Source organism: Macrotis lagotis, chromosome 1 (genome assembly GCF_037893015.1).
Source record: "Macrotis lagotis isolate mMagLag1 chromosome 1, bilby.v1.9.chrom.fasta, whole genome shotgun sequence".
In the NCBI taxonomy this organism is placed as follows: Eukaryota; Metazoa; Chordata; class Mammalia; order Peramelemorphia; family Peramelidae; genus Macrotis; species Macrotis lagotis.
The window spans coordinates 708,768,714-708,791,577 of NC_133658.1; the positions used below are offsets into that span (position 1 = coordinate 708,768,714).

Genomic DNA, 22,864 nt, shown 5'->3' on the forward strand with positions numbered 1-22,864 from the left:
ATACTTTTTTTTCTGATGAGTTCTAGGAGTTCAAATAATAAAGTGGATTGTTGGAAACTAGGTAAAAACATTGTCTGGGTGACTGGCTACAGGAGAAGAGGGTGGCTTTACTACTTAGTGATGGTGCTATAGATGTCCACAGGTAATACTGGATGCTCTTCTCTTTCTGATATCATCCTTGAGTGACCATCTGTGATGGTCATTATTAAACAGTTTTGGTATGATTTACTTTACTAATCAGTGCAGCAAAACCTGGTTACAGATAATTTTGTCTGTCTCACTTAATCATGAAGGCTGAAAAAGGCTTAGTGTCATTTTTCCAAGCATCCAATTTGGAGTGATAACAATGTGATAGATATTCCATATTATACCATATCATCCAATCAGGTATATGTGAATTATTTGTCAACTCTTTTGAAGTAATAATTTTCCATCACATTCATATATTATAGTAGGATTAATAATTCCCAGTTGTAGAACATAAATTTTATTTCCCTTTTGAAAAAATTATAGTGGAGCTATATGTGGGGTTTTTTTTTGTATATATATATATATATATATATATATATATATATATATATATATATATATATATGTCTTTTCTTAGTATAATTAAGCTCCTTTGAATATAAACCCAGTAAGTGGGATCTCTGGGTCAAAGATATTACAAATTATTTTCTAGAAGTGCTGGACCAATTCATGGTTCCATCAGCAATGAATTAACATAATTGTTGAGGGGTTTTTGTTGTTGTTGTTCCAGTTTCATTAGACTGGGAACTCCTTAAGAGCAGGTCTTCAAATGTCTTAGTGGGAAATTCTTATTTGAAAGAATTATGGACAGAGATCTATCATTTTAATTTAAGTCCCAGGACATAGCATGCTTATAGAAAAGCTTTGGGTGGGGGGGGGGCTCTTTTCCTATTTTCTTTTATAGCTCTGTGACATATTCCTAGTAGTAATGTTGTTAAAAAGTAGATATGCATAGTTTTGTGACTTTTTGGTTATTTTCCAAATTGCATTCCAGAATTGCTGAACTGATTCAAAGAAAGTCCCTCCAATAACTGGCATTTTGTTTCTTTTGGTTATCTTTGCCAATCTTATGGGTGAAAGATAGAACATCAGAGTTGTTTTAAATTACATTTTTTATCAGTGATTTGGAGCATTGTTTCATATGACCATTGATAACTTGCTTTTTCTTCTTTTGAAAATTGCCTTTTTATCCTTGGAAAATTTATCTAATAGGAGAATGTTTCATATTACTATATGTTTCAATGAGTTCCCTATATATATCCCTTTATCATCTTTAGCATCTATTGCAGTGTTCTTAAATATAAGAAAACATTCCTGAATGTCTATATATATAATACAGTAAATCCTAATTATAGTACTTTCATTATGGACCTAATCTGGGAGGTTTTTTTAGAGTTTATGATGACAAATGACACATTTTATATTATCCCTTGTTTGGCAAACATTTTTTAAACCAGGTTATGAATCATTTACTAGAGATTTCACTTTTCAGTTTGAGACACACTGGGGGGAGGTTTTGTCAAACAATAAAGAGTAGTGTGTATTTGTGAGGGGGGGAGAAGAAGAAAGGGGGATAGAGAGAGAGAAAGAGATAAGAGAATCTGTTGGTGCCTAAGGCATTTATAAGAGAATCAAATATCTGAACTTCAAAGTACCATAAGAATGTTTGATAATTATGCCTTTTTCTTTACTTCTACAGAAAGCAGTAATTGAAAAGATACATGTTGTGTCAAGTATTTTAAAATGGAGTGTGTTGATTTTAGTAACATTTAAATACTAATGAGCATAAGAGAAGATACATTTTTTTAAAGAGTGACAACTTTGGAACCATGAAGAACTGAGTTCAAGTCTTGCCTCTGATTTGTACTTAAACTTTCAGTACCCCAACAACTCTGTAAGACTTAATTTACATTCTAACTGCTGATCTGCATTACAGACACAAGGGATAATTTGCAACAGATTATTGACTTAAATTGTAGTGGGGGTTATTTTCATTTTCTGTTAAAAAAAATCAGTGCACACCTTCACACAATATTACAAGTATTTTTGCCTTAAGTAGGCAGTTGATTACTTAAGTTTCTCCTCCTCAAAAAGAAATCAAATCAAACTAAACCAAAACTCAAATAAAAAAAAAAACACAACTGGTCCACACTGGAATGGGAAGAAAATCTCAGAATGTTATGCTAGTATACTTAACTCATTTCATTGATACCTTGGACTAATACATAGTGTTAGTTTTAAAATTTATGTTGGAAGTAAACTCAAGATTCAATAGCTATGACTCTGAATCAGGTTTATCTGAATTATTTGTCATCTCTTATGAAGTATAATTTTCCATCACATTCATATATTATAGTAGGATCAATAAATCCCAATTGTAGAACATACATTTTATTTCCCTTTTTAAAAAATTGTAGTGGAACTATATCTGGGTTTTTTGTACATATGGGTCTTTTCTTAGTATAATTAAGCTCCTTTGAATATAAATCTGGTAAGTGGGATCTCTGGGTCAAAGATATTCCAAATTATCTTCTAGAAGTGCTGGACCAATTCATGGTTCCATCAGCAATGAATTAACATAATTGTTGGGGTTTTTGTGTTGTTCCAGTTTCATTAGACTGGGAACTTTTTTTTTAGGTTTTTTTCAAGGCAAATGGGGTTAAGTGGGAACTTCTTAAGAACAGGTCTTCAGATATGTTCCAGCTCTCTATAGGAAAGAGAAAGAACAGGGAAAAAGATATGCTGCCTCCAAAAAAGGCAGGTGTGATAGACTAGAGAATAATATGAGATATATATGTATATATATATATATATATATATATATATATATATATATATATCAATAGGATTGGGCTACTTCTTTTTTTTTTTTTTTTGCAAGGCAAATGGGGTTAAGTGGCTTGCCCAAGGCCACACAGCTAGGTAATTATTAAGTGTCTGAGATGGGATTTGAACCCAGGTACTCCTGACTCCAAGGCCAATGCTTTATCCACTACACCACCTAGCCGCCCCTAGGGCTACTTCTTATATTGCTTTTGAGACTTGAACTTCCTCATTACCATAAGGGAGATGGACAATCAGTTGGTTGCCTACTTGTCATCAAGACTCTCAAAGGAGCTTTTTTTTTGCATGGAATATAATTTTTGAAAAGTATATTTTCTACAAATATATTTTAAGAACTCTGCACAAAAAAATGAACTCAACAAACATTTAAATTTACTCCTAATTATTTTAGAGTTCTTTAATAGAACTTTGCCTATGTTGAACAAGTCAACTCAATCTTTATGCAAAATATTTGCAAATATGCCAAAAAATCAGGCCATTTCTAGTAAGAGTTCAGGATAGTCATTATGTTTTACTTTGTCACTTTTTTAGTTACCTATTTGGAGACCTGTAATACTTCTGGCCATGTTCTATGTGTAATCAATCTAAATCAATACCTGTGTTATCTAGCCAAAACCTACAAAAAGGCAGCTTATCACTTTATTAATAATCCTATAAGGGAGTGCAATATCTGCAGTTTTCATGGGATGTGTATGCTCTTTGAGCCAGGAACCCAATAACTATACCAACTTAAAAAGAATAACTTTCCTAAAAATTGCTGTAGCCTTGTTTACCATTATATTTCAGCTTACAAGTACTCTGTGCTACCAACTTTTTGGCTATTTTGGAACTACCTAGAAAATAAAATATAATATTACTCAAAATATTTTTTAAAATATGACTTTTAACACTCTGAGGCTCCCACCCTCATATCTAGGTTGCCCTCTTGTGACAATTCCTTGCATTCACATAACTCAGACATTCAGCACACACTGATCACTTAATTTCTTAAACTTAGTAAAAATGAAAGGAAGAATTTAAATGCTCTTACAAAAAGCCATCCACCTCCATTATCTCATAAACCTTCTCTCTCAGCTCTTCAGGGATAGTAGTAGTAGGGAATTTTAAAATTACTCATATCTTCAACTTATTTAAAAGGAATATGGGGAAAGGTCTGTAACTTTAAGTTCCACTACATAGCTTTCCTAAAAATTGCTGGAGGAAAGAAGTGGGAAAATAAAAATCACAATTCTGCTGATGGTACTGTTGGCTGCTAGCCTCTAGACTTGGAATTGTCTCTTTGTGCTCATTCCAATATCTTCCAAAAAGTCTTCACCTCCCTAGTGCTAGTTTCTGATAGTCTCAAACATCATCTGATAGGAGTCTTGGGCCTTAGCAGCAGGATTTTCCACAACTACCCTCCTAGAAGTTGCAGTGCATCTCATGGAAGCCTAGCAGTCTCAATACAGTGGCAGCTGTTACTAACCCACAGATGCCTGAATGGTGATCAGCACATCTGAATCTTAACAGTAGCCAACTGATTGTCCATCTCCCTTATTGTAATGAGGAAGTTCAAATCTCAAAAACAATATAAGAAGTAGCCCAATCCTATTGATCCATATATATATATATATATATATATATATATATATATATATATATCCATATATATATATATATATCCATATATATGGATATATATAATGTATCATATTACTCTCTAGTCTACCACACCTGCATTTTTGGAGGCAGCAAATCTTTTTCTCTGTTCTTTCTCTTTCCTATAGAGAGCTAGAACATCCTCACCTCTCAGTATCTCTCAAATTCTGTTTCTCTTAGTGGAGATTTCTTGAATTTATACACAGATGAAAAAGCAATACATTAGTACCAACTAAATATATCATGATAAACAAGCAATATAGTCAATAATCAAATCTTGATAATCAAGAACTAATCAATAATAAACGTCTGTGTGTGTGTGTGTGTGTGTGTGTGTGTGTGTGTGTGTGTGTTTGTATCTTGGTCACATACTAAAAATGGAAAAAGAATTGGACCCAGAACTAAATAAGAGTATGATAATGGAAAGCTTCATAGCTCCTTTGACAATACTAAACTTCTCCCTGAAATAAAATCCATCTTTTTTAATAGCCATAGTCTACTGATTTATTGCATGTCTTCAAGTCATGGAATACTACCATTGTTAAATAAGTTTTGCTCTTTGGATATGATGAGGGGGTTGGTATATGTGAGCAGACTATAACAAATAACAAAGAACTTTGAAGAGAACAGAAATAAAACATATCTGATCAAAGAAATTGTGATTAAAAAGAATTATGGGACGTAGTGAAAGCAATGGATAACTGATGGCCAGCTGATATGTTTGTCTTGTATATTAAAATGTAGAGAAAGCAAACAAGGTCATGAACACTTTGGATAGAAGCAAACTGGAGGAGGTCATCAACAAGAGTCACACAGGATAGACAAAGATGAGTGAATTATGATCTGAAAAACTGGAGGGAACATCTACATCAATGAGGATCTAGTACTATATTTATCCAGTTTTTGATGTTTATGAGAACACATTTTCTGAAACAATTACATTTATAATGTACAATTTTAAATGATAATAGTCTAACTTGCAGAGGTATTTTCTCAAGATTTTTCCTAGTTCTATGATAATCTGTGCATTAATGACTATGTTGACCTCTAGTTAATTCACTAATTTATTTGAAATGGCTGGAAAAATTGTCCTTTCCAGTGGTGATGGAAATATAATCGTCTCTGACTAGAATTTAAACTCATGAAATTTGGCATTCTATGCTTAGTCTAAAAATCTGCTCAGATAGGTACAGGGATAATTTGCAATGTAAAACTCATAGCTTCTATCTATTCTTTCTTACCTAGTCCATGAAAAAGGCTTCATTTTTAATATAAATACTTGTTCTTATATATATGTATGTATTTCACTATTTTACATTTAAATATTTTAATTGAAATAACAGCGTTTACTTATTGAACCTATTTAGGTTTCAAAGATACATTACTCTTTCCAAAGTAGGTATCTTCTTTTATAAAAAGAAAAGGCTTCTGTGAATATAGGAAAGCATATTTATTTTGAAATTTCTATTGAACATAATTTATATCAGAAATATTTTTGGTGGGAGTAGGAGCAATTGAAGAACATATATACCAGTATTCAATATATTTTTCAAAGGGAGGGAAGAGGGAAGAAAAAGCTCAACACATATTCTCATCTTAAAAAAAAAAAAAGAAAAAGCAAATTCAAACCTTGATAATACTTAAACTTTTCCAATATAAATTCCCTGGATATTTTTCCAATTTAAATTTTCTCCATCAACAACCTTTTACAATAAATATACCAACTGCTTTCCAGCTGTCATCTCAAGTCTCAAAAGAATGTACTTTGATTATAAAACTGGATTGACAGGAATTTAAGAAAAGACACTCCAAAAAGCCAAAGAATTAGTATATTCCCTTGTTCTCAAGAATTCCCTCAATTGATGGCATAAAGAAGGCTAGTATTGAAAAATAACTGTATAAGGAATAAGCCAAAGTAAATGGAACATCTTCTTTCAAAATTATACACAGAATAGGAACATGTAAATTAACAATTATTTTATCTTGCATTTGTAAAATGCCTTTTGTTTTCTCCAGTCATAAAATTACTCCTTCAAAAGTGCTTTTAAATATAATTTTTGCCCCAATCAGAATATTCCTCTGTGATAAACAGGATATTATTAGCTTCATTTTTATAAATAAGGAAACCATGTCACAGAGAATTTGAACTCAGAGAAAGATAGCTAATATACTGAATGATAGTCTGGATCAAAAAAGATTCCTTCAGATTTAAGCCATGAACCAAATTCATTGAGAAATTTGATAAATTGTAGCATAAAGTTTTACATTTGGGGATGAAAATTAGCTGCACAACTAAAGGATGAAACAGTTTGACTATGAAAAATATTCTGGGTATTTTAGTGAGCTGCAAGCTCAATATGAGCCAATGGGTAATATGGCACTCAAAAAAGTGAATGTGATCTTATGATGCATTCACAGAAGCTCAATGTCCAGAACAAGAGACATTGGTCTTACTCTTTACAAAGACATGGAGGCAGGAGACATAAAGTCTCCTGGAGAAGAGCAAGTAGGCCTTTTGCCTGGAATGTAGACTATGAGAGAGAGAGAGAGAGAGAGAGAGAGAGAGAGAGAGAGAGAGAGAGAGAGAGAGAGAGAGAGAGACAGAGAAACAGAGAGACAGAGAGAGACAGAGAGAGAGAGAGACATAGAGACAGAGGGGAAGAGAGACAGAGAGTGGGGGTGAAGGGGAGAGGAGAGAGAGAGAGAGAGAGAGGAAATAAGTTCAGAATCATAGATTGAAGCCAGATTGTAAGTGCCAAACCCTAGTTATATTTGGAAACGGCAACAGTTTCTTGCGGAGAATGGGCCCCTTCAGTCTCCTGTGAATATTTTTCTGTTCCTTCTTTAGGGGTGTGATAAGATGCATCAGACACCTAAAAAACTGTCTTCATTTCTATTCACTTCCAGAAGTGGAAGCCAGAGCTGAAAGTGGTTGTACTTAACTGGAGTTCTGATAGCAGTCAGAAAAAGAACCAGGATCACCAATGCTAATGAAGGGAGTCCTCTTGTAATGCAAGAATATCCATAAATGGACATATCTGTTGTTTGTATGACATGTCCTTATTAAGGTTTTCTATTTCCCTAGGACAGCCACTTAAGCAGAGGTGTGGGATCCCTAGTGATTGAGCCTAAAATCTTCCTGTCAATAATTTCTACCCTTGATCCTTGATCTCACCCTGTAGAGTCATACAAAATCCTTTTACTCTTCTATATGACAGTTTTCCACATTCTTCTATTCTCTAGGCTGATCTTTCCAAATTCCTTTAATTGTTCTTTATATTTGTTCATTCTATATTCATTTGTTCAATAAATATTAAGTCCCTACATTTTGTGAAACATTCTATTGGGTGCTAGGGGAGATTTTTTTTTTTAATGAAACATGGTCCTTATTCTCAAGTAAATTCTAGTAAAAAATAATTGTTATCACTTTATCTAGGTGACCAATGTTCCCCTTAATTGAATGCTGTTCTTCAGTTGTGTCTGACTCTTTGTGACTCCAGGGACCATAACACACTAGGCTCTTCTATCTCACTTTCTCTCAAAGTCTATTCAAATTTATATTCATTGTTTCCATGATACTAGCTATCCATCTCAATCCTTTGTATCCACTTTTTCTTTTGCCTTTAGCCCTTCACAGCATCAGGGTGTTTCCTATCTCTTTTTAGTTCTCTTTAGGTGACCAAATTTTGGTATTTGACCTTCCAGTGAATAGCCTGAATTAATTTCTTTGAGTATTGATTGATTTCACTTCCTTTATGTCCAAGGAACTCTCAAAAGTCTCCACAATTCAAAAGTTTTGATTCTGAAGCACTCAGCTTTCTTTATTGTCCAACTCTCACAGCCATATATTATGACTGAAAAAACCCTTAGCTTTGATTATACAGACCTCTGTTAGCAAATTGATGCTTCTGCTTCTTATTATGCTGTTTAGATTTGCCATGGCTTTCCTTCCAAGAAACAAACATCTTTTAATTTCATGGTTATAGCTGCCATCTGTGTGATTTTTTTTGCCCAATAATATGAAATCTGACACCACTTCCATTTCTTCTCCATTTTTTTTTACCAAAAAGTGATAGGATCAGTTGCCAATATCTTGGTTTTTATTTTTATGTTAAGTTTCTAGCCAGCCTTTACTCTCTTTCCTTTCACCCTCATTTAGAAGCTTCCAACTGGACACTATACTTAAATTAATATAACCGAAGACTGCAAATTGCAGTATAGTCATTGATCAGAGTTGATAGAATACATATCTTCACTAGTAGTTCCCTTCAGCAATGGAATTGCATGTCTGGACCCCTCATGCCCCACTCCTCAATCACATTAGTTCTTTTAAGCAACCTTATCATATTATTGCATCATATTAAGTCAATAGTCTTTGAAAAGATTCATCTTTTTTCATATAAATACTATTGAGATTTCTACATTCTGTTTTAATATTTTCTAAAAAATCTAATTATAGGACTTTACATTTTAAGGTATAATCTTTAAAAAATTCAACCCATTATTCTAGCCTATTAAGATATTTTTGAATCTTGATTCATTCATTTACTATATTATTTTTCTGTTCCCAATCTGGACCCTTCACAAGTATGAGGAATGCTTCTTCTAGCTTCTTCTCCCTTTCTCCTTACTAAAAATTTGACATAATCCTCTATTATATTCTTTTCACCTTCATACCATCCCCTCATGACATTAATCTGTATTTCATCTCTTTCATATTCAAATTCCTAAAAAAAAGCCATTTATACTTACTGCTACTTTGACTTCTTTGACTCATTGATGAACCCTTTGTAATCAGGCTTCTAACCTCATGTCTTCATTGAAATTTGTCTTTTTAAAGTTATTGTGCATCTCTCAATATTGAATCTGATATGTTAATTTAGGTTTTATCCTTCTTGACCACTCTGCAGCATATGAAACTATTAATAAACCACTCTTTCTTTTTGGATATGCATTTCTTCTTTGGATTTTCATAACACCATTCTTTCTTGGTTTTTCCAACATGTCTGACAACTTCTCAGTCTCTTTTGCTTTGGATCCAAACTGATAAATACATATGGATAGATTTGTTGGAGTTGGAAGAAAACTTAGAGAGTATCTAGTCTAATTTCTTCATTTTAAAGACAAGAAAACTAAGGTTAAATGATTTTTACCCAAGGTCAGTAAGAACAAGGACTCAAACCCAGATTTCCTGACTTTCTAGTCTGGTGCTGTTTCCACTGCATCATACCCCCACCCTGGCATTAAAGACCCTCTGAAAGCTGTCTTCAAACACCCTTTCTAGGGTAATTTTAGTAACCTTATAATATTCATAAGCATTTAGGCAGTTAAGTGATGCAGAGGATAAAGTGTTATACCCACAGTCAGGAAGACTTGAATTCAAATATGATTCTAGATAATTAACTCTGACCCTGAGCAAGTAACTTAATCCCTATCTCAGGGATTCCTCATCTGTAAAATTGAAATAAAAATAACATCTACCTCCCAGGTTATGATGTGAGGATCAAATGAAATGATGTTTATAACATGCTTTGCAAATCTTAAAATACTACATAAATGCTATTATTATGGCTTTCCTTAAAGTCCCATTCTTATTTCTAGTCATAGTGTAGAAGTCATCTGGGAATTCTCAAAGTGTGTTCTAGCAAAGTGTAAGGTAAAATGATTTTGAGACTGGTTATCTCCCTTATGTCTTGCATCTAAATGTCAACCTAACTAGATACAGAAAACCTTAGCATCAGAACTTGGTCTTTGTGTTTCCTCAAAGAATGACCTCTGACCTCAATGTTTTGGGTGAGAAGGCATTATCACTTCTCCCCTAGTCACAGTAATACATTGATCATACCCTAGCCCTGACTTCTTTCTTGACATCTTAGAACAAAATTAAATGTTCCTTCCCCAAGAGACCATACTCTTATTAGTTCTGGGTTGAATCTCAGTTTATTTCCATAAGGAATTATACAAATGATATGAATAAAAAGTTACATATTTCTATAGACAAGTAGAACTTGTTCTTTTGAGTACTTTAAAATTGTGCTATTGATATTTTTGTTCTAAAAGGAATTCTCTGATTTTCTCTATTAGATTCTGATAATCATTAAATATCAATTTAAATATATATATATATACTTTATGATGATGTATATTTTGAAGAAAAACTTTTCTTAAAAAGTCCAACAACAAAATTACACAGCACACAACATAATTATGACCCATACCTCTCATGATATTATCATAACAGTATCAGAGAATATCATCCAGAAATTAATATATTCTGTAAGACTAAAATAGCTAAGCAAAATTAAATGTTGGTTCTTGCCTTGACCTATTGCCAACTTCACTGACCTTCCTATGATTAATATAATATTGTGATATTAAAGGAATGGAAGGAGAAGAAGAGAGTTCTCTTTAGGCATTTCGCCAATAAATTTTTCAATTGGTTTAATATCCCTTTGAAGGTTATAGCACATTGGAATAATTATTATTCAGTTATGGACCTACAAATTTATTTTAGAAAGCAGAATATGAAATATTTTTTCATCACTACAATTTAAGCTCTTGCAGATTTATAAAAGGAAAGCATATTTTCTTTTAGGTAACCACACCTCTTTTTGTTTGAATATAAAGTAATTCTTTTCCTACAGTGAATTCATAGTTGTAGACAAAAAAGAGACAATTTATAATCATTAATCCTAGAGGCACAGAGCTATTTTCATTTTAAAATGTGCTTTTAGTCAGTTACTGTTATGTCCAGTTGGTTCACTGATTACAAAGAGTATGCTATTTAACCACAATTTGTAATTTTGTTTAGTTATATTGCCCTTCCCACCCCTTCAGCCAGCCACCACCTCTCCGTTAGCAACCAATTTAGGAGAGCAATCACACTCATGAAAACCCAAACATGATCTTGATACATCCCACACCCTATAATAGAAAATGTCAGCCCAGACAGCAAGAAATCCAGGGCCTTTGCATACGATGGTGAATCTTATTATCAGTCAATTACATCGGCTCTTTTGTTTGTAATTTCCAGTATCTTTCATGTTGGGTGTAATTAAGTGTAAGCAAGAAATTTAGAAGAGAGCATAGTCCTGAAAAACAAAATGCAGATCACTAAGTCTCCTTCCTAGCACTGATGATGTAATTAGCTTCACACTACAGGGCTTTAAATTTTCGAACTGTTTAATATATTTTTATGGATTAGGACACAGTACTTTCTCCTTGGTTGAATAGTGCAATATTTTATGTGAAGGGTCATAGTTATTCCTCAGAGAAGCATATATAGAATTAGTAATTAGAACATTTTGGACTGGTGGAAAAATATATAAATTTGTAGCCAAGCCATACTGGAAGTTTCATTTAGAAATAAATATAACTAAAATTTGAACTTTAAAAATCCAATTGAATTCCAAACAATGATCATTGTTCTCATGATTATCTAATTAAAACAGTCATTTTAGAGGTTTTACCAAAACTTTAAAGAAGAAAATTAGTTTTTCTATCTCCATGAGAATATTTTAATGCCTGGATAATACTTAGCTTCCATCCTAGTCTCTGTCTGGAACAAGTTCAAGACTATGGAATTTATTCTCCCATGGAAGCTCAGGGAATCTATGCGTGTAACTTCCATTAGCATTAATGGGGATAATCTGAGTGAAACCCTTGTGCCTTGACATTCGGCCCTTAGTTTTCCATTTTCCTCTCCATTTCCTTTCCTTCTACTTTTATGATATCTGTTTTATTTCTCTCTTTACTCTCTTCCCCCTTCCCTCTCTTTCACTGTCTGTCTTTCCCTTTGTCTCTGAATTTATCTCTATTGCTATATATTTGACTTTGTCTACAGGGAGGCAATTATACATTGATCAGTATGCCCTATACCTAGTTTGAAATATTTATTGCTAAATTTCATTTCATGTGCAAGGCTGGCAATGAAAGTTGCTTTCATTTATGATTTTACCAAGTTAATCTTCTTGTGATCTCTGTTTGAATTCAGTTATTGGCTCTTCTATATGGGCAAGAAGTAATGACCTTTTTGTGTAGAGAGATTAAAACTGTTCTCTGCCAGGATCTTTATATCATTCATGCTCATTCTGTGCTATATCCAGAAAGAGTTAAGATTGGTGGGAAGGAATCTCATCAGAGATCTATTGTAAGACCTATAAATTTGGAAAATTATAAACTGTAATCATTTTTATCATCTACTACAATTTCTTCTCTTAATTCTCTTCCTCAGCAATAGGTTTAGTTTCAATGACTCCAAAATGATCTTATTCTCATAAAAAGTGTACTTAGCAGTTACTGATATCTTGAGATTTTGTTCATTAAAATAAGAGTAGAGGGAAATTTTACTACTTTGAGATTTTTAAAAAAGCTATATGTGTTAAAATAAATTTTAGCAATTTAAAATATTTTACTAATATTTATAATTGGATAATTTTTCCCATGACTGCCCTCCTAGGCATTATAAACCCACAAATTATCAACCTGAAACCTTTTCATTTGCATCAATCAAGGAAAAATGTTAAACAGAGTTGCTGCCTATAGTTAGAAAGTTCAAAATTTTATCAATAAGGAAAGTAGATTCTGGAGTTGTGAGCCCTGGAATTTAATGTAGAAATAAATGGCAAATGTCAATTAGAGAGGCACTGGAAGAAAAAAAAAGCCAGGTATATAAATGTGATAAAGGAGATTATGATTAGCATTATAAAGTATTTAAAAAGGGAAGACAGAAATATCTCTCACTGAATGTGGGTATGGGATCAGGGAAGTCGTCATGGAAGAGATACAATTTGAGCTAGCCATGAAAAATGCGTAAGATTGTAACAAGGAAAGATTTGGGGAGGAATAGAGTAATTCTAACTAGGGGTATAATATGAGCAAAAGTATGGAGGGAGAAAAGTACATGGCTTATTTAGAAAATAGAAAGTAATAACATTTGAACTGTGAATAGGGCACATGAAGAGAAGAAGTTGAATTGATACTGGAAAGGTTAATGGGGACCAGTTCCTGGAGAACTTTAAATGCTAAGCTGAGGGGTGGCTAGGTGGTGCAATGGATAGAGCACTAGCCTTGGAGTCAGGAGTACCTGAGTTCAAATGTGACCTCAGACACTTAATAATTACCTAGCTGTGTGGCCTTGGCCAAGCCACTTGACCCCATTGTGTTGCCAAAAAAAGATAATAAAATAAATACTAAGCTGAAATGTTTAGTTCTAGGTAATAGGGAGCTATTGAAGGTTTTGAGCAGTGAAATAATATGATCTAACTTGTTCATTAAGAAAATTAATATGACACCTGTATGTGGAATGGACTGGGGTGAGGAGAAGAAAAACCAATGTAGAGAGATCATTCAGAAGTTTTACAAAGAGAGCAAAGACAAGATGATGGATTAAAAGTAGCACCTTAGCTGGATGTTTCTAATATTCCCCTCTAGACAGCTTTAAAATATTGCTGCAAATCAAATTTTGGAGCAGCAAAGCCAAAAACATCAGGGGAGTATTTTTTTGACCTAAGAAAACTTGGAAGATTGGCAGACCTGCCTGTAGTACATATGAAGAAGCAACAGCTTTGAATACTAAGCCAGCAACAACAGCTTTGGATACTAAGAGATATGGAACCCTTTGCTGGAACAGCTAGAACTGATTGATAACTGTATTTCCTATGTACAGCTCTAGGTCATAGTTAGAGAAGAGCACTGATGATCCAGTTACAAGGAAGCAGGAGACCTGGTCCCAGTTCTAGTAGCCAAGAGGAATGATAGCATTTATGACTGAGAAACCTGTTATATTTCCAGGATCAAGAGGAGTGAAAGCACTTGTGAATAACAGAGGATCAGGGGTCCTTTCTGGGTAAAGATGAAAATCTCAGTTATCATACTTCTCTCGGGATCATTCTACTTTAGAAGCACCAAAATTTTAAGACCGCTCTGTAAACAGCAGTATGGAAAAGTGTGATATTTGGGTACAGAATCCAACTTTAATATAAAGCTCAAAGTTAAGAAATAAGCTGGAAAAATGAGCAAAGAAAAAAACAAACAGAACTTGACCACAAAAAAACTACTGTGGTAGCAGGGAAGATCAAGACATAAACTCAAAAGAAGATAACAATGTGAAAACGGCTATAAGCAAAACCTCAAGGAAAAATGCTAATTGAACCTAAAACTAACAAGAATTCCCAGAAGAGTTAAAGGAGATAAGACTAATATAGGAAAAATTGGAAAAAGAAATGAAGGTGATACAATGAAATTGTGAAGACAGAATTAAGAACAGGGTAAAAGAGGCATAAAATAGTGAAGAAAATAATACCTGGAAAAAAAAAGAATTGGCCTAATGGTAAAAAAAATACACAAAAATTCACTGAAGGAAAGAACAACTTAAAAAACAGAATTTGTTAAAATGGAAAAAAAACTCACCAAAAAAATGTTTCTTAAAAAATTAGAATTGGGGACGGCTAGGTGATGCAGTAGATAGAGTACCTGGCCCTGGAGTCAGGAGTACCTGAGTTCAAATCTGGCCTCAGACACTTAATAATTACCTAGCTTTGTGGCCTTGGACAAGCCACTTAACCCCATTTGCCTTGCAAAAACCAAAAAAAAAAATAGAATTGGGTTAAAGCAAGCTAATAACTCCATGGAACATTAAGAAACAAAAAGTCAAAAGAATAAAAAATAGAAGAAAATATGAAATAGCTCATTGAAAAACAGATGATGTAAAAATAGATTGAGGAGAGATAATTTAAGAACAATTGGACTACTTTTTAGACATGATTAGAAAAAGAACCTAGAGATCATCGTAAAAGAAAATATAAAGGAAAACCGGTCCACTTTCTTAGATCTAGAAAGTAAAATAGAAATGAAAAGAATCTACCAATCACCCAATTGAAAGAGATGAAATGAAAACTCTCAGGAATATTATAGCCAAATCTGAAATGGTCAAAGAAAAGAATACTTCAAGCAACCAGAAAGAAATGGCTAAAATCTTGTGGAGCAACAGTTAGGATCAGATAAGATTTAGCAACTTCCACATTAAAGGAATATAGTCTTGTAATATAATATTCCAGAAAGCAAAGGGACTAGGATTAAACCAAAATAACCTTCCCAGCAAAACTAAGTGTAATCCTTCAGAGAAAGAAATAGATATGTGATGAAATAAAAATCTTTCAAGCATTCCTGAAGGAAAAAAATCAGAGCTGAATAGAAAATTAGACATTTAAATACCAGACTCAGGAGTAGCATAAGAAGGTAAATGAGAAAGAGAAATCCTAAGGGACTTTATATGATTAAACTATCTATCTTTCTATCTATCTGTATGTATATATGTGTATACATATATATTTATATATATATTTTCAAATATATATATGTATTTGCAAAGATGATGCATGTAACTCCTAAAAGTTTTATCATTATTAGGGCAATTAAAAGTAGTTAACATATAAAGAGAGCATGAATATGAATCAGTTATGTTAGAATGATCTCAAAAAAGATGAAGGGATGAGAAAGAGGTATGTACTGGGAGAAATTGGAAGGGAAAGGTAGAATGTGGAAGTTTTTCTCATATAAAAGAGACTTGCAAGGAATTGAAAATGGTTCAAAGAAGGAAGAATATATATCAGTTGTATATAGAAATCTGATTATCCCAATAGCAAAATAGGGAAAAAGCTAGTAGAGGGGATGATGAAAGAGAGGACTGATTAAGGGAGGCAATGGTTAGAAGCAAAACAGACTTTTGAGGAAGAACAACATTAAAAAAAAGGGAAGAAAACAAAAGAAAATGAGATGAAGGGAAAGCTGTAGTTATTATAACTGTGAATGAGATGACCTCACCATAAAAGGAAGGGGACAGTAGAATGATTTGGAAACCCAAAATCCTACAATACATTGTTTATAAGAAACACCTGAACCAGAAAGGTACATATAATTAAAATAAATGACTGGAACAAAATCTAATATGCTTCAGCTAAACTAAAAAAAGGAATAGCAACTTGATCTCAGACAAAGCAAAAGCAAAAACAGAATTAAAAGAAAAAAATCAGGGAAACTGCATGTTTTTTGCTAATAGGTATGAATACAATAAAATGAAATGAAAACATAAAGTAATGTAACAAATTTTACATTAAATTTCTCTGATAAAGGCCTGCTTTCTCAAATATATACTTAGTATAAAATTGAATTAAATTTATGAAAATAAAGGCTATCTTCAATTGATAAATGGTCAAAGGATATAAACAAGCAGTTTTCAAAGCTGTCTCTAGTTTTATGAAAAAGGCTTTAAATTCACAATTGATTCAAGAAATGTAAATTAAAACAACTCTAAGGTACCATCTCACACAGTGACAAATGCAGGAGGGGATGCAGGAAAATGGGTACACTAATGAATTGTTGGTGGAGTAGTAAACTAGTTCAACCATTCTAGAGAATAATTTGGAACTATACCCAAAGGGTTATAAAACTCTGTATACCCTTTGACTCAAGAATACCACTATTAAGTCTGTATCTGAAACAAATCAAAGAAAAAGAAAAGGACCTATATATCTACAAGCATTATTTAGAACAACTCTTTTTGTGTTGGTAAAGAATTGGAAATTGAGGGGATGCTCATCAGCTGGGAAATGGCTAAACCTCTTGTTGCATATGATTATGATACAGAGCCATTGTGTTTTGAGAGTGGTTTAAGGAAAAAATGTCAAGACCTATATAAATTGATGCAATGTAAAGTGAGAAGAACTAGCTTATTGTGCATAGTAGTAGCAGTGTTGTAATGATGACCAACTGTGAAAGAGTTGACTAGTCTGATCTGTAAGGTGATCCAGGACAATTTTGAAGGATTCATGATGTGAAAAGTGCTGCCCTTCTCCAAAGGTGAAATTTAAGTATATTTTTATCTTTATTTTTCTTTCTTTTTTGAAATATGGTTAATATAGAAATATGTTTTGCAAGATTTCATATGTAAAATTGATATTATAATGCTTACCTTCTCATTGGGTGAGGGAAGAGAAGGGAATGAGGGAGAGTTTCAAATTCAAAAATTTAAAAAGAAAGGAATATTTAGAATAATTTTTTAAATAAGAAAAAAATAAATTAAACAAAAAGTAGTTTGAGTTCAAGAAAACCAAGGAAACTTCTTAGATACCAACAAGCCTTGGTAATTTGTTATTTCCACTGCTAGTGTATTTGTGGGAGAATGTCTTCTGGATTTATGGTGCAAAAGTCTTATTTGCTGTCTTTGTTTTGAATTAAATATGTCCACTAACTAATAAAAAGATACATGCTAATGGGAGTTTGTGAGTCATAACTTTGTTTAAGTGAATATGTAAACAAACAGTACTTTGAACCTGGAATAGCCTGTGTCCACAGCCCTTTAACTATGGTTATTGTCCACAAAGAATTCATTGTCTAATAGCGGACATAAGACATAAACACGTGAAACAAAGTAAACAAGTCTATAATTCTGAATATATAACTGTATTATGTGTGACATAATACATATTTTTATGTGTAGAATTAGAATATAGAATATATGAATAGATACTGATTTTCTCCATTAGATTGTGAACTTCTATTTTTTTAATTTTTAAAAATTTTTAAATTTTCTGTTTTATTTATTTATTTGTTTGTTTGTTTGTTTATTATTCCAACTACATGGAAAGAAAGTTTTCAACATTCATTTTTGTAAGATTTTTGAGTTCCACATTTTTCTCATTGCCTCCATTTCTTTTCTCCTCTCCCCTTGACAGTGAGTAATTTTATATAAATTATATAAACATGTATAACTGTGTTAAACTTATTTCCATATTAGTCATTTGCAAAAGAGGAAAAAAACCACGAGAAAGAAAGGAAAATATATTTTAGGAAAAATATGTTTAAAAAAGTAAACATACTATTCTTTGCTCCACATTGACTCCATAGTCCACCCCCCCCCCCCCCCCCGGATGTGTATGGCATTGTCCATACAAAGTTTCTCATTGTTCTTGATCTTTGAACTGCTGAGAAGAACTGCATCCATCATAGATTATCTCACAATGTTGCTATTAATGTGTTCAATGTTCTCTTGGTTCTGCTCACTTCAACTAGCATTAGTTCATGAAAGTCTTTCCATGCTTCTCTAAAGTCTACTGATTGTGATTTCTTACAAAACAATAATACTCCATAACATTCATATACCATAACTTATTTAGCCATTCCCCATTTGATGGATGTTCCCTCAATTTCCAATTCTTTGCTTCTAAAGAAGAACTGCTACAAATATTTTGGAACATGTGGAACTTTTCCCATTTTTTATGATTTCTTCTGGATATAGCCCAGTATTGGAATTACTAGTTCAAAGGGCATGAACAATTTTATTGCTCTTTGGGCATAGTTCCATAGTTCTCTAGAATGATTGGATCAGTTCACAACTCCACCAGTTAGGCATTAATGTCTCAATCCTCCCTTAACAACCTCTCAACATTGATTATGGACCCATTTTGTCATCTTAGCCAATCTGATGAGTATAAGGGTAGTACCTCATAGTTGTTTTAATTTACATTTCTCTAATAAATAATGATTTGGAGCATTTTTTCAAATGATTCTAAATAACTTTAATTTCTTCATCTGAAACATATCTGTTCATATCCTTTGACCATTTTTCAGTTGGGGAATGACTTATATTATTATAAATTGACTCAGTTCTCTTGTATATTTTAGAAATGAGTCCTTTATCAGAAAAATTAGCTGTAAATACTGTTGACCAATTTTCTGTATTCCTTCTAATTTTGGTTGCATTGGTTTTATTTGTGCAAAAATGTTATCAAAATTATTCATTTTGTGTTTTATAATATTCTATTTCTTTTTTTTTGTCATAAACTACTTTCCTTTCCATAGCTCTGACAGATTTACTATTTCTTGTTTTCCCAATTGTTTTATGGTAAATCCTGTACTCATTTTGAATTTATCTTGGTACAGGGTGTGAGTTGTGGATCTATGCATAGTTTCTGCCATACTCTTTTCTGGTTTTTCTCTGCAGTTTTTGCCAAATAGTGAGTCCTTAGCCCAGAATCTGGAGTCTTTTGACTTATCCAACAGTAGATTACTATAGTCATTTACTACTGTTCCTTCTGTACCTAATCTATTTCAATTTTCTACCACTTTATTCCTTAACGAGATTGTGGACTTCTTGATGGTAGGAAATGTCTTTTATTTCTTTTTGTATCTTCAGTGCTTAGCTCAGATCTAGCACTAGATTCATTTCTGTGATAAATGGACAGATAATTTGAGCTAGTTATTCAGTTTCTACAGAAGAGTTTGAGTTTGATTTGGATCTTGAATGATAGGTAGAATACATATAAGCAGAGAGGAAGGAAGAGCACTTCTCCAATAATAAAGGTGCAGAGGTAAAAACAAGCAATGGGGGAGTGCAAGGGAGGGACTGATGAGGAGAGAAAGAAAATATTGGTAGATTTGTCTCTTTCTTCATTGTAGGAGCATAGGGCCAGATTATGGAGAACCTTGAAACTTAGGTAGAGGATTTTTTTGTTTGATAAGAGTTAGTAAAGAATTTAAATAAGATTTTGGAGGGGGGAACTTCAGACCATTAACTAATGGTTTTGGTTTTAGATCATGGGAGTTACATTATGAAAGTAATGCTTTAGATTCATATTTTTAATATAGTAGGTGAAGATTGAAACATTGACAATACGAAAACCTGCTAGGAATTTAATTAGGTAATCCAGGTACAGCAAATATTCTGGCTTCAAAATGAGGTCAGCTACATTTCCCTTCAGGGTTTTAAGAATGTCCTTTAGGGATAGTGAGGTGATTTTATAGAATGCATTCAGCTTGAATACCCATTCCTTGGTATTATCTTGGGGTAATAAGCACTCAGTTCCATTTAGCCAATTAACATAAATTAGTTTTTACAAAATAATATTTATTTCAAAGATAAAACAAGAAGGTACAAATGGTCCTCAACCCTTGCCCTTAACATCTAGAGGCCCATATCCCCTGTACCATCTCAATCTCTGGGAGAATAGGTTTAGATTTAATTCAGTTTCTATTTAGTTTTCACTCCACAAAGTATGCTTACAAGCCCAACATAGCTGCTGGATAAATCCATGTCTCAACTTCAATTAGAACGGGCCTCATTTCTGACTTTGATTACTGGACTGGTTGGCTGACCAATAAAACTGGCATGGCCTCAGCTTCCAGACCTCCTGATAGCTTATTCTCTTGATAGAGCTCATTAGGTCATAGCCATCTCCAGTATCCTCAAGTTGCTGGCCCTCCTCTTCTTAAAGTATTGTCTCTTTTATCTCTCACTGATATGCAGTCAGCCAGGCAGGATTTCTACCAACAGAATGACTCTGAGTATCTGGGGCCTTTGGAATGTACCCCAGTTCTGGTCACATAACTATTCATAGATCTTTATTACAGGGCTAATAAACATGATGAACCAGTTATAGAATGTTTATGCTCCAATTCTCTCCAAGACACTTCCATCATTCATTCCATAATTCCAATGAAGACATGCCATCACCACCTTTCAGAAAACAGTTTCTCCAACTTCTTCCACCTGGTGGATTGTATCAGTCCTTCTGTTAAATATCATTGAAGTGAGCAACTTGAACTGTGATGGTAGAGGTGGAAGTGAAAAGCAAGGAACACATTTAAAAGATAAATGACTTCAACTTCTCTATTATTTCAATTTATATAATTTGCATGTAGCAAGGCTATTTCTTTCTGTGGTTCAAAGGAGACCTGAGGAGACATACAGTGACCTACTCTAATCATCCCCACTATTTCTACAAGGGGATACTTTAATTCTCTCAGGAGGGGAAGCAGGAGATAGAGAACAGAGGTTGACCATTCTCCTCTTCTCAAAAAGGAGGTACGAGCTAGTTATAACTGCTTCCTTAAATATTGTGAGTCTAGGGGATAGGGTTTTCAAATTCAACCTAAATAAAATACTGATGTGCAAGTTTAGAAATCCTACTCCAAGTGTTCACATGAACTATTTGTGCTTGATCTGTGGAAGAGCTCTTATTGGACTGATCAACCACAGTTGGGCACAATGTAACTTGTCTTTAAAGTAGTGATGTCATTTTGGACTATTTCGATTATGAAGGACAAGAACCAACCAAACAAGTGCAAGACATTGATCTCCATCAGTGAGGACAGAGTCTCCTATCCAAATCCATGATGCTTATCCAAATGGGAAGGACACAGAATTTGGTAAGTGTCAGCAAGTTGCAGAGATTTGGGGACATTAGATTCAGGGGAAGGAATCTCAGTCATTATGAAACAAGAGTGTAAAAGCAGAGCTGACATGGTAATTAGGTTGCCAGTATCAGAAGAGAACTATCAGTAAGACTAACTTGATGCTGACTTGTCAGGCTATTGATAGTGTTCTTTAGATCATCCCTGACTAGAGTTAGAATTTGTCTTAGAGTCTGGCTTGGGGCTAAGTCTACAAGTTAAAGGTAAGTAGTTCCAGCTCCCAGGGTTAAAGGTTAGAAGCAGGTGAAACCATTTTAACATAAAAAAGTACATTTAAGGCAATATTTGTGAATGTTCATAGCTGGCAGTTGAGGGCTACAACTTTGAGAATTTGGAGAATTTGAACTTTGAAGAATTAGAAAACTGCTATCCTATTAGGTTTCCAATAATTTATTTAAATACTTGGTTTAAGTCAATTACCTCCCTCCAGTTAAACCCTCCACCCTCAATATTTCTTGTAATGGATAGTAAAGTAAATAAATACTACTTTTGCCATGTCCAAAACTGTATGTCTCATTTTGCACCTTGAGTCAATCATCCTTATGTCTAGAGGAGGGTAACTTACTAATTCATTAGTCCTCTGGAGTGATGGTTGGTCATTGCATTGATCAGTTTTTAAGTTTTTCTTAATTATATTTATTTCTAATGCATTTGTTATTGTATAAATTGTTTTCATTGTTTTAGTCTGCATCAGGTCATAAAATCCTGTCCAAATTTCTCTGAAACTTCACTTTGTCATTTTTTTGTGATTTTTCAGTGAAGATACGATACTGCTTCTCAGAGCCTTAGAGATTGGAGTTATTAATTTTATTGATCTATGATCCTTTATTTCAAATAAAATCCTAGAGATTTGAGATTAATTTGGTACTGATAGGCCTTTAAAGAGCAAAGAGCAACAAGAACAGAAGTTTTTTGGAAAGACCCTTATAAATATATAAGATATATAAATAAATTCTTGACTGATTGGGGGTAGGTCTACTTATTAAGGCAGAAAAATTATCATCAGAATTTGTTTACATCTAATCTATGCCCTAGGGCTCCTTGGAATGAAATTTTCTATTCCATTAAATTCACATTCCACAATTTTTTCAATATTTCCCAA

General features: G+C 33.3%; 1 protein-coding gene across 2 annotated transcripts in view; it reads left to right on the top strand.

Moving 5' to 3' along the window:
• The window catches only part of CCDC148 (coiled-coil domain containing 148), a 323,980-nt gene that overhangs the window by 165,093 nt on the left and 136,023 nt on the right, over positions 1 to 22,864 (top strand). The window lies entirely within an intron of this gene.